The following is a 12510-nucleotide window of genomic DNA, read 5'->3' as shown; positions in this document are numbered from 1 at the left end:
GGTGCATGGGCTTCTCATTGCGGTGGCTTCTCTTGTTGCGGAGCAAGGTCTCTAGGCATGTGGGCTTCAGTAGTTGTGGCACACGGGCTCGGTAGTTGTGGCTCACGGGCTCTAGAGCGCAGGCTCAGTAGTTGTGGTGCATGGGCTTAGTTGCTCCGTGGCATGTGGGATCTTCCCGGACCAGGGCTTGAACCCATGTCCCCTGAATTGGCAGGCGGATTCTTAACCACTGAGCCACCAGGGAAGCCCCACTCTTATTTTGATTTTTATCGATATGAGCACTGAACAGCTTTGCTCACATAAATAAGAGGATTTGGAAAAGAAGGAGTTTTGTTCTACCTGTTATTCAGTTCTTTAATTTTCTTTTAATTTTTTAAGCCCCAAATCACATGGTCACATGGTGATCTAGCATCAAAAATTTTTTTTCGCAACCTATCAGTCAACAGTTTGATTAGGCTCCCTTTGGATTTTCTAGCAAGCAAAGAACTGAAAAACCATGACTTGCAAAAAGTGAATGGAGTCACTTATTTTCTCACCACGTAAACCAATGTTGGAAACTTGCTCTTTGGTCTGGCGCCCCAGAGATTTTCACACCTGGAATCAAGTGGCACATTGAGATTCTGGGTGGGTGGGAGGTGTGCCTTTCTTTCGTAAAGTCGGAGGACAGAAATTGAGTGGGAGGCTTCTGCTGCAGGTGTTTTCAGGTAGATCAGCTTTAGTGGGGAGGGCTTTTGGAAGTTGAGGATCTGGAATGGAAAACGGTTCCCCTTGAGACTGCCAGGCCTGAGCACCCCCTGGAGAGTTTTCCACACCCTCAGTCATTTGTTTGAGGGAGGTCTTCCTGGAAGAAGAGGGCTTTGCAGCTGGATTGTAAGTTCTGTGACGAGGGACCACATCTGTGTCTGGGTGGTGCTCGGCAAGTTCAAGGTGGACGATAAATAAGCTAACGTTTACTGTGTGTTTACCGTCACATTGGCACCTGCCTTAGCTCAGTCAATCCACGCGTGAGTCTGTGAGGAGTTTGTTCTCACTGATTCCATCTCACACGTGAGGTGCTGAAGACCAGATGGGCAGAGAACATTCTAAAGGTGCCTGAGTGGTACATAGTAGAACTAGGGCCTCAATCCTAAAGAGTCTGTCTAATATCAAAGCAGCAAAGTGAGGCCTCAGGGTGGCCCCCTGACTCCCCTTCCCTTCTCTCCAGTCAGGGAGAGAAGAGAAGAGATTGCTTCTTGGATAATTAAAAATAATAGAATGGTAGTGTTGGAAATGGCTTTTTAAATGAGCAACCTGCTATGGGGTGAGTTAGCTCTTCTCAGTCCTAGTACCTCATGTGTAAAACAGGCATGTGATGTTGATGATGATGGTGATGGGGATGATGATGGTGATGGGGATGATGATGATGAGGATGGGGATGATGAGGGTGGCAGCGATTCCTACTGCATAAGGGAGCAGTTATCTCATAGTCAGTACCTGCCACTGCTGGACACTTAGCTCTTTCTTAGTTTAGGCAAACATCTGTCTTCCATCCCCTCATCTACAAAACACTTTTCTCATAACAAGCTTTCAGCTATTTGCTGTTTAAATACCTATTCCCTTCGTTGTCTCTTCTCCAGGATAAATCTCATGAGTCCTTTGTCTAAATGGAAGTTATAATTTTAAGACTCCTTATTTTCCTGGTCACTCTCCTCTGGATATATTCTCATTTGTCAAAATGACTTTAAAAATATGGTACCCAGATTTTATCGCCATATTCCAGATGTGGTTTGACTGGGGCAGAATGCTGTGAAATTGCTATTTCCCTGGATCTTTAGATGTCATCTAAACACTTAATGGTTTTTCCTAAGCGTCCTCACTGTTGACTCGGTAAACTTCTGTTAAGTCACCATCCACAGATTAGGATGCAAGTCGGCTGCAAACCCCATCTCCCGTCCCATCTTACAATGTTGCAGGGGACAGTTTGTAACCTTGAACACAGGACTTTACATTTACCTCTGTGAAATTTCATTTTGTTGCCCACAGTCCATATTCTAGCTTGTCCAAGTGGTTTTGAATCCTGATTCTGTTCATTGAGGAGGAGAGCACAACGCATGATGGTGCAAGGTGAACAGAGTGGCTTAGGAGAAAGAGCCGTGAATGAATGGTGTTGCAGACGTCCAAGCCAATTGGGTCATCACTATTTTAGGTTCTTTCTCTTTGATAGCAATCCCTTCTATTATTGAGAGATAGGTGAAGGATATGTTTCCCCGCCCCCCTACTAAATGCACTCTTGTAAGTTCCATGATGTCCCAGCTAACTGTCCCTTGGGCATTCTTCTCTGCACTTTGCATACTCGGGGTAGATGAAGTAATGCTTGAGCAGAGGATTCAGCTAACTATCTAATTGGAACCAGGTGACAAACCTCCACAAACACTCGTAGAATCCTAAGGCCTGGGAGCTACTCCGAAAGGCATGGGCTACCGGGCTCGGTGGATTTTTCCACTCCGTTCACACATGGGTGAGAATGCCTGTGAAATCTTTTAGCCAATCCATGAATCTTGAACAGCATTCAGTTCAGCAACAAAAATATTTTCTAACATCCATTCTGCTAATTAACAGAAGTGGTTAGTGTGGATCAGAGATTAAAGTTGGCTGGAATGCTTGTCAGTAGCTGCCTGTTGGGTGTGGGATTTTCATGAGAGTATTCCAAATGCTAACTAACTGCCTGTGCCTGGGCTGTGTATCCCCATTAAGGAACTTCAAATGTTAAATAACCTCCTCTGGGCTATCCATGGATAACAATGCTATATGTTACTGTGGGGGTTAATTTTATGTGCCAGCTGGACTGGGCCACAGGGTGCCCAGATATTTGGTTGAACGTTATGTCTGGGTGTGTCCATGAGGGTGTTTCTGGATGAGGTTAATATTTAATTAGTAGACTGAGTGAAGCAGATTGCCCTCCATAAGGTGGGTGGGCCTCATGCAATCTGTTGTGGATCTGAGTAGAACAAAAAGGCTGACTAAGAGGGAACTTCTGCCTATTTGAACTGAGACATTGATTTTTTTCCTGCCTTCAGACTGGAACTGAAAAATGGGCTCTTCTTGGGTCTTGAGGCTGCTGGCTTTTGACTGGAACTTACACCATAGGATCTGCTGGGTCTCCAGTTTGCCTGCAGATCTTGGGATTTCTTAGCCCCCATGATCGTGTGGGCCTATTCCTTGTAATAAATACCTATCCCTCTCTATTTCTTTCTATGTATGTATATATCTCCTACTGGTTCTGGTTCTCTGGAGAACCCCAATACAGGTATGTATGTACTACCATCTGTGCAGAAGTATTGTGAAGTAAGTTATAACAAGGTAGCAGATTGGGAGATGGGTGCTAGGTTTTCTTCCCAACTATTGCTGCCAACTGCTTCTGCATGCCACAAAGTGGTCCTGTGAGTACCACCATGGTCACACAGAGAGGGCCCATCTAGGCACCCACCTGTTATGCAACAGGACTGGTACACATCCCACAGTGTCACGTGGCGTAGGTTAAGAACCAGACTTCCCTGTGGGTGGTGGGGGGAAAGGGAGCCTACCAGAGCAGAGTTGGCATTACCCTCCCGTCATCCCTCCAGAGAGCCATGCCAGGGCAGGGCTTTGCTGGATGCGCAGTGTGGGTTTGCATTCCAGTGGCAGGGGTCTGCCTCATTTTGGGGGCAAGTGTGAGAGTGACTTGATACCAGGGAAGGGAGCCCTCACTGCCTGGCACAGGGCGTCTGGGTTCCAGCTCCAGCTGTTGCTGAGCGTTTTCTGGGAGCACCAGCTGCTCAGCCCCTGGAGATCTGGGGCCCCTCGGGAGTGGCAGCTCCTCTGCAGAGGGTGAGGGTAGAGAGGGAGGATACCCACCATTCCAATGAGAAGTGGGCTTGAGTGCAGCACTTTGCACTGGGAGAAGTTAGGGAGGGGGTTTTCCAGCTGGCTTGGTGCCCAGGAAACCCAGAGTGGGGTCTTGGGGTCACTGTATGACAGTCCTGCCCCTTGCATCCCATTTTGTGACTGTGATGCCGTGCCCCTTCCTGGGCCTCAGTCGTCTCATCTTTTGGAGTGAGATGACGTTGCTTTTTGGTCTCTCTCAGGCTCTGCATTCTCAGTGGGGACAGACCTACCTCCCTCTAGTCTCCCACACAGACTCTTGATATACACATGGTATATGTCAAATATATAAACTCCCGTGGTTCAAAATATTGAATAATTTTCCTTCAAATTTTCTTGCACAAATGAGTAACAGTTGAATTTTAATATTTTGCTAATAATGACACTAGGTGATTGGAATGTGGAAAGAGATTTTAAGAAATGCTCAGAAAAGACAGATAAAGGCTTCATATAGCTGAGTGACTCAGTGAGCATTTGTAGGACAATGATGTTTCTGTCATTTTCTCATGCTCATTAAAAAAGGCATGTGGAGATTCTGGGTCCACAGAGTTCTGTCTTTTCTCCCTAAAAGCGTCGCATTTGTTTTAATTCTCAGCGTGACTGATTTTGGAGACAGGCAGCCCTTTTCAAGAGTGCAGATCATCTTGACTTCAAAACAGTGATAGATTCAGTCTTCACATTTTCATGACCAAATGGAGAACAGGATCGCGGAAACCATTTTGCCCACTGGCTCGCATTGGCAGTGCCGGAGCAAGGCTGCAGGAGGTAAATGGATACAGCGTATCGACCTGGTTACCGTGCAACTGAATAATTATAATGGCATCATTTTTCTGCATTCGGTCAAAACTGCTCACAGAGCAGTCTGACGGTGCCCATTGGTCTAGACCATTTTTCTTCATAAAAGCCACTGCGTTTGTCTCCTTTTACGTGCAACTCATCTCAGAGGCAGATAACTTACTTCTGAGGTACAGATGTGCCCCTTTTCAAAATCCTCCAGAAGTCTCTCCTCAGCTTTTCCTTTCCTGCACCTAGCAAAGTGTCCTGAGTATAACAGGCAGTCAATAAATATCTGTTGTGGCTGATGAGGACGGGGAGTGAAATTGAGGAAGCCTTTCATGGGTTTATAATGGCAATGCTGTGCAGTAGATTGGTGCGAGGGGTTGCCAGAAACATCCGATGATTACCGCTGCAGCCCCATCTCCCTTGGTAAGCCTTTGATTGAACGGCGATACAGGTATCATTTTGCTGCATTAGGAGGAAAAGGGATATGGAGATTTGACGTGTGTGGTGTTTCATAACTTTCTCTCCATCAAACAGCGACATTTGTCTTCTTTCATCTAAGGCTGAATCATTTGTGAAATGGAGACCTAAATTTTAAGGCGCAGAACATTTCAACTTAACCATCCTTGAGAAAGCTTGCTTCATGTTGTTTTCTGCCCAAATGGGGAGTGAGAATATAGAAACCGGTTACCTCTTGATAATGGCACTTCTGAGTCAGAGCATGGGGAGGGGCGGCTGCAGGAAGCTGCCTGACATCGCTGGCTTGTTTTGCTTTTGATTCATTTAACGGCTGCAACCCAGACAGTGGAACCTGCGTGGGGCGATGGTAGGGGGGGAGCCAGAGGGTGGTTTTGGGGAGCAAGGATAAAGGAAAATCCTGCACAGTGACATTTCCTGGAGACCCATCCTATGCCAGACACTGTACCAGGCAGTGGGAATCCAAAGATGAATATGGTCTCTGTCCCCAAGGAACTTCTGGTTAAATGAGGGAAATGGACCAGGAAGCAAATGCTTCCAGCACGGAGAGGTCCATGGTGACACAGAAGGGAGTGCTGGACATAGTGAAAGTACAGAGGGCAGGGACCTTATCCAGTTCAGGGGAGTCAGGGAAGCTTCCTGGGGAGGCGTGTTGGCATTGAGTCTATAAAAGATGCTATGATTTAGTCAGGCAAAGGTGATGCGGGCTGGAGGTGTTGTTCCAGCAAAGAGAGAAGCATGTGTGAGGGATAGAGGCAGGAGGGGTCATGGCAAAGTGATTTTGGATCCAGGGAAAGGAGAGGTCCTGAAGAACAGGAGATGTCTGAGGAGGAAGTTAGATGCAGAAGTGAAATGACAGAAACAGAAAAGGACAGCCTATCTCAAATTCCTCCGTTGTGCTGTCAACTCAGTGCCAGGCTGGTCCTCCATCCTCACACCCCCACGTTCAATCAGATACCAAGTCCTGTTGGAGTTGCCTCCATGATGCCCCTAGAACCCACCCTCACCCCTCCTCTTCATGTTCACTGCCATGGCCTCGGACTTCATCCTCTTTGGCTGAGACCCCCCTCATAGAGGGACCACAAATAACAACAGCTTGAACACCAGAGAAGTTCATTTCTCTTTCACAAGTAACTGCTGGGACAGCACAGCAGCTCCGTGGTGCCTGGGACACAAGTGTCTTCTGGGTCCTTGCTTTGATGTTCCTGTGCTCTTGCCCTTGTTTGCAGGATCCCACGTACTGCAGCAGCTCAGCTGCAGTCCAGTCAGTGGAAGAAGCAAAAGAGGAAGGGAAGGCATGCTCCTTCCTTTAAAAGCATCACCTAGAAGTTGTTTACATAGGTTATGCTCACATTTCCCTAGCCATATGGTCCCATCTATCAGCAAGGAGAGCCAAGAAATGTAGTTTTTATTTAGGGTGACCAAAAACTAAGCAATAAACCAAGGGTTCAAGTGCCATAGAGAAAGGAGAGAAGGGTTATTGAGGGACATCTGGTCACCCACCCCTAGTCTTGCCCTCTTTGCCAGCTGTTTGCAAAGCTCTGAAGGTGTAGGTCATAGCACCCCATCTACTACAAAACCACACTCACTCAGCTCTGTCTCCACCTGTCTGGGAACATGCTCACTCCTGAGTGAGTCTCCAGGCTCCACAAGTTTGCTCGGGCTCTGCCTTCTGCTGGAGAAGCAACAGAATATGGTGCAAGGCACGTGAGACCAGAGTCAAATAACTCTGTGCCTCTGGAATCAGGTGTAAGCTATTCTAGCTCTGAGGCTCTATTGTCTGTACAATTTGGATAATAATTTAACTTGAGGGCGAGGGTAGAAGATAATGTAGGTAAAGACAGTGCCTAGTAGATGTCAGTCATTACAGCCAACCTCCTCGCCCCGCTCCCCTCAGGTGAAACTGCTCCCCCATCAGCTTGTGACTCTGATCCTTTCCCCACAGAGCCTCCCTCTAGGGGTTCCCATGCCACTGTCCTCGTAAGGTCTTGGTTCAGCACCCCGTGCCCTCTACTGCGATGATTTTTACCCACATCCACCTTCCCTGGCAGACTGAACTCTGTGGTCCCCACTGCTCGCGGCACGCTGCCTGCTAAAGCAGAGGTCAGTGTCGGTTAACCTGAAGTGGGTTGAACCGGGGCCAAGAAGCAAGTCACACAGACCCAGAGGAGCAGAGGCTCAGAAACAGGCATCCCAGAGCCTTGGAGCTGGTGCTCACAGCTGGGCATCTGGGGCCAAGTCAACTCTTACCTGAGGTCAGAGCCTTTGGTGGGTGAGGAGACCAGACTGGCAGGCAGATGGAAGAGATGAGATCCAGGCAGAGAGACCGGGGGAGAAGGGGTCACGGTGCGGGGGAAGCCCACCCGTATCAGAGCCCCGTGGAAGGCGCTGGACGCTAGCCCGGCAATCCCTGAGTGCTGGGGTCAGAAAGGAGGGATCCTCATTTGCAGGAGGAGGAAAGCGGAATAGGAATGAGGGAACAGAGAGAAAGGCTCCCTCCTCCCATCAGTCTGGCCCTGGTGTAGGGCCCAGACACAGCATCCTGTGGGAAAAGAGCAAAGACTGGAGAGGTGATGGGAGGAAAGGCGATTTTTGCGTTTGGGTTGCACAGGGATGTGGTCGTACTGCTGCAGCTTGTCCAGCAGAGGGCAGGAGAGGCCCGCGCATGAGGCTCGGACAGCATGGGCTGCAGGGGCTGGGAGGTCAGGAAGATCGGGAGAAAGGATGGGGAGGAAAAGCTAGGCCCAAGTCTTCTTTCCAAGAAAGACTCTCTAGGCGGACATTTCCCAGCCCCTGGGTTCTACAGAGCTGGGCGGAAGTTGTGACACGGGGTGGCCCGTGCAGAGGGTTCATTTAGAAGGTGACCCCAGGCAGCACCCGCCAGGACCTGGCTCTGAACTTCTGGTTCGGGCCTCCTCGCCTGTCCACTCTGCTCCTAGCCCACGGTTCAGAAGCGGGCATGACCTGTCCCCTCTCCTTGGCCTGTGTGGCTCCTGTGTCAGGACATCTGGTTTGTGAGAGAGGCTTGTGTGGGTGGACGTCCCCGCATCCTCAGTTCCACACCTCAAGACCTCAGGGGGGGTCGTGTCTCTGTCACGGCATCAATCAAACCCTTCCCCATCCCTGGAAACCGCGGAAGGACCCCGTCCTGCCGTCCAGTTGTGGGCAGTCAAGTGGGAGAGCTTTGAGCCGAAGTCTTGGGGTCAGGCTCTGGCTGGGACCTCCCCTCATCTCTCTGAGACTCAGTTTTCGCTTCCGAGAAGCAGAGATTTGAAAACCAGCTCTTACCCAGCGCTGTTAGGAATCTGAAATGAGGTAATTGCATAAACCCTCTTCTGAACAGTTAAGAGATACAGAAATGTGATTTTTTGTCATTGATCACCTGTTTCAGGCATGAAGGTTCTGTGAGGACGAGGAAGGGGTCTTATCCATCCCTCTGCCTCTGTGGGGCTGAGCACTGTTTTTGTGGATGGAAAGCCGGTCCCTGAGGAAGGGGTGGGCAGTGAGTGCTGTCCTGGTCAGCACCGGCTCCTTATAGGACAGGGCGCGATGGGGCAGTGGATGAGGCCAAGAGGCTGCTGCCCAGGCCCGACCTGTTCTGAGACGGTGGATGCTCTGAGGACAGGGGCTAAAGATTCCAGAGTCCCCATGGAGGTGGCGCCTCCCACAGGAAGCTTTCCTAGAGCAGATTGGGCGCATTTGCAAGCTGATGTAACGCCACGTGGCCCAGGGTGGCAGGGAGGGGTCAGGGATGGCAGAAGTAGGCCAGGCAGGCAAGGTCGAGGGCTGGAAACGAGCCCCAGTGCCGCTGGCGCTGGGAGCTGGGATGCCTTTTCTTCTCTCGCCGCTCCCCTTTCTAGCTGGCGAGAGCTTTTGATCGCAGCCCCTTGGGTGCACAGGAGAGACCGCTCCATAGCTCACAAGGGTCCTGGATTCCTTAACTTGTCTTCCTTCTTTCTGGAGAGCAGATGTGTGTGGGGCATTCACAGGCTCCGACAAGTCCCATTTCCTTACTAATAAATATTCCTCCTCTCCTCTCTGAGCACTAAAAGAAAAAATCCAGAGGAAGAACAAGTCACCCATCTGTCACCGGCTCCTCCATCCAGACCAGGGGACACATTTTGCTGTTGCTTGTGGCCAACTCAGGGAAACAAGGATGAAGGGTGTGCTTGTTTCTTTCCAGTTGGTTTAATCCTGCTTGGAAGGGCCAGCTCTGCCCTTGACCCTGGCCTGGTCGCAGCTGGGAGAGATGCAGGAGGAGGGGGAGGGCCGTGCGGGGCAGTGGCTCAGGCAGGGGCCATAGGAGACCAGACAAAAGCAGGGAGGAGGGGGGAGAGGGGATAGAAGGCTGGGGACACTGACCAGGGGATGCTCTGCCCCCCAGGGGAGGAGAGGAAGAAGGTTCCCAAACCAAAGAGGATATGGGCCTGCGGAGAGCCCAGAGCTCTGGCTACCTTTACCTAAGGAGCTCGGCTCCTCCTTGGTGATGGCCATGCTGGTCACTTGTTACAGGAGCATCATGTCCAGCAAGCAAACCGTTGGAGCTCCGGCCTTGCAGCCACTAGCCTGGTGTGTCTGCATCCTACGGGCCGTCTGCCTGCTACGCTGGGGGGCGTCTCCAGGCTCTAAGATGCTTCTGTTTTCTCTGGTATTTGCTCATCCCTGTTTAATGTACTTTTCAGCCTCTTACAGAGAACACAGACCGTGGCCAGACCACGCCTGGCTGTCGCCAGATCACAAGCCAGGTCTAGGTGGTGCTGGGCATGTGTTTTTGTCACAGTGAGCTCTCGTGATAGCAGATGTTCTGGGACCTGTCACAGGGGCCCAGAAACAGTTGTTTAATATTATCTGTCAGAGTCCTGGGCAAGGAAGGCAGACCCCATGTTGGGGGTCTCATTTCCCACCTGGCTGTGTGACATGGGTGAGGGTCACAGCTCCCTGGGCCTCGTCCTTTCTCATCTGCAAAGTGGCAGGAAACCCATCGCCTGCCCTGTCACGCCCTTCAGGTTGTTTGGATTCGAGGTGACGTTTAGTGTACGTGAGTCTCTCTGTGTCCCGTGAAGGAGGGTGTCAGTGGAGTTGCTGTTATGGTTATTCTTTGGGGGAGGTTGGCGAGCTCTCTCTCTCTGCTCTCCTTCCCCCTCTCATTTCTGTGCTGCCTGTTCCCGCCCTGCGAGCTGCCCGCCCCCCCCACCCCCCGGACGCGGCCAGTCCCACGGCCCCAGTGGGAGCCACCCACCCAGCGGGCTCCGTGGTGTGGCGCCCAGTGGAGGAAGGGAGGACGCCCTTCCGGCCTGTGCTGTCTTCTTTGACATCAGCCTGGAATGTTCTGGAAGCTGCCAGCAGGGGGCAGTAGCATCCCACACCTTGACCCTCACCTGTGCTTCCCCACTGAGGCCAGAAGGCCACCTCAGCGAGCGGTGTGTGCGGCAGGCAGGTCAGGAGTGAGTCACTGACCTGGGCTGCGTGCGATGGGTGTGGCAGGGCCACCGAGAGCCAGACGTGGCACCAAGCGCTGACTTTCTTGTGGGACCAGGAGCTTCGGGTGTGATGTCCTGGGTGATGCTGACTAGTGGTGAGGCCCCCAGCGCCGTCCTCAGCGGCTGCTTGTGTCCACCGAGGGAGGGGCCGCGGGGTTGGCTCCGATGAGCACAGAGGATGGGCTGGGAGCAGGCAGGTGGGTCATTTGGTGGCACCCTCCGGGGCACCCTGCTGAGCCTAAGTGGTGACGGCAGCAAGGGTGCGCCCACCCCAGCAGGCCTTGAGGCAGGTCCCCTGGCCTGGACCCCTGCCCCCTGCCTGGACCTCTGCCCTCAGCCGCCGCTCCTGACATGAGCCCCGGCGCCTCCTGGCCCAGCTCCTGGGGCCCGGTTCCTGCACTCAGCCTCCTCCTCTCCTCTGCATTCCTGGCACCGCTGTACTGAGGTGGAAGGTGGGTACCAGGTTCCTTTCCCAGCAGTTACCCCCCCTCACCCAACATCTGGATGACGTCGCAGGATGATGCTTACTGAGCACAGGGGACTTGTTCCAGGGTTTCTAGGGACTCCTGGCCTCTGAGGGAAGAAGAATAACACAGATCTTGTGTATCTATTGTGTTTTGCCCATAGGGAGTTTTTGAGGGCTGGGGGCGGGGTGGGCCTTAAGGCAGGTAGAGTGTCAGTGTTTCCCATTGTTATTGTTCCCGCTTCCATCTGAAACAAGAGCCAGTCACGTCCTGAACCTTGGCAATCACTTGGCTTCCCGTGGGTGATGGGGGAATCTCTCTCGCAGGACCCATCTCCCCAGAAAGCAGGAATCACACACTGTCTACTTACACCTGCGAAATACTCGGTGCCGTGGAGTATTCTGATATGAGGGTGTCACGGTGTCTTGTTTTCTCCACTCCGATGTTTTCCAGTGTTGCTGTTATTAAATTATTCATTTGGTAACATTCATTCACTCACTCACTGGTTTATTGGTATTTATTGAGCACCTACTATGCACCAAATGCCTTTTTTTTTTTTTTTAAAGTTAGGGAGGGGGATTGAGATCCCATTTCAAGCCCCGTGAATAGTCTCACCCCACCCTCTTCTAATGAAACGGAGCTGTGGCTCCAGATGTGGGGATAGAGGGGTGAGCAGGACGGAGCCGGGGGAAAGAGCTGGGCACGTATGTAGCGAAGCAGAACTGGGAGGGAGAAGAGATGTGACAGATGTTGGGGGAGAAGAGGACAGATCAGGGTAGGAGGCAGGACAGACTGGGGAAGGAGACAAGATGGATGGGTTGGCCGATCTGGGGACAGGGAGAGGGAAAGAGACAGGAGCGGGGAGGAGGGGGCAAGGGGCATGGCTTGGGGAGAGGCAGTGAGGAACACTGGGCAGAGGGGCCCGGGGGGTGGGGTGAGAGGATGACGTGGTCTCAGGAGAGAGTCTGCAGTTCAGGTTTGGGACTGGAATCCCTGAGCAGGAAGTGATGGGGCACAGTTCAGACCCAGGTTCCGGGGGCCTAGAGGTCACAGCTGCAGCCACAGAGCTGGCCACCAGTGGCTGGCAGCCCGCGTCGGGGGGTGGGGGGCGTACATCCCTGACAGCCAGCTCGTCCGTGTGCTGTGCAGGGGTGGGTGACCAGGTGCTCTGGGAATAGTGGCGTCAACAGGCAAAGCCCCTGCCTTCAGGGAGCTCCCGCTGCGTGGCCAGAGGCAGCTAAAAGCAGAATGAGTGCGGGGTTGGTGACAAGATGCGGTTTGTCCTCTGGCCCCTCCGTGCTCCCAGCAGAGCTCTCCACAGTGCTGCCAGCCCCGTCCCCTGGTGGTCCTCAGCTAGGCTGTGTCTGCCTGTCTGTCATCTACGTTTCAAAACATACTAGCTCTGTGTC

The 12510-nt window shown here is 52.0% G+C and overlaps 1 long non-coding RNA gene across 1 annotated transcript in view; it reads left to right on the top strand.

Annotated features, from left to right (window-relative positions):
* Positions 1 to 4590: 4590 nt before the first annotated feature.
* Positions 4591 to 12510, top strand: part of LOC132371795 (uncharacterized) — a 220263-nt gene continuing 212343 nt past the window's right edge. The window contains exon 1 of the long non-coding RNA XR_009504972.1: positions 4591 to 4665. This is a non-coding gene — a long non-coding RNA (uncharacterized LOC132371795). The remainder of the gene's footprint in view (positions 4666 to 12510) is intronic.

Source organism: Balaenoptera ricei, chromosome 9, assembly GCF_028023285.1.
Source record: "Balaenoptera ricei isolate mBalRic1 chromosome 9, mBalRic1.hap2, whole genome shotgun sequence".
NCBI classification, from domain to species: Eukaryota; Metazoa; Chordata; class Mammalia; order Artiodactyla; family Balaenopteridae; genus Balaenoptera; species Balaenoptera ricei.
This window is presented reverse-complemented; position numbering and strand designations above follow the sequence as displayed.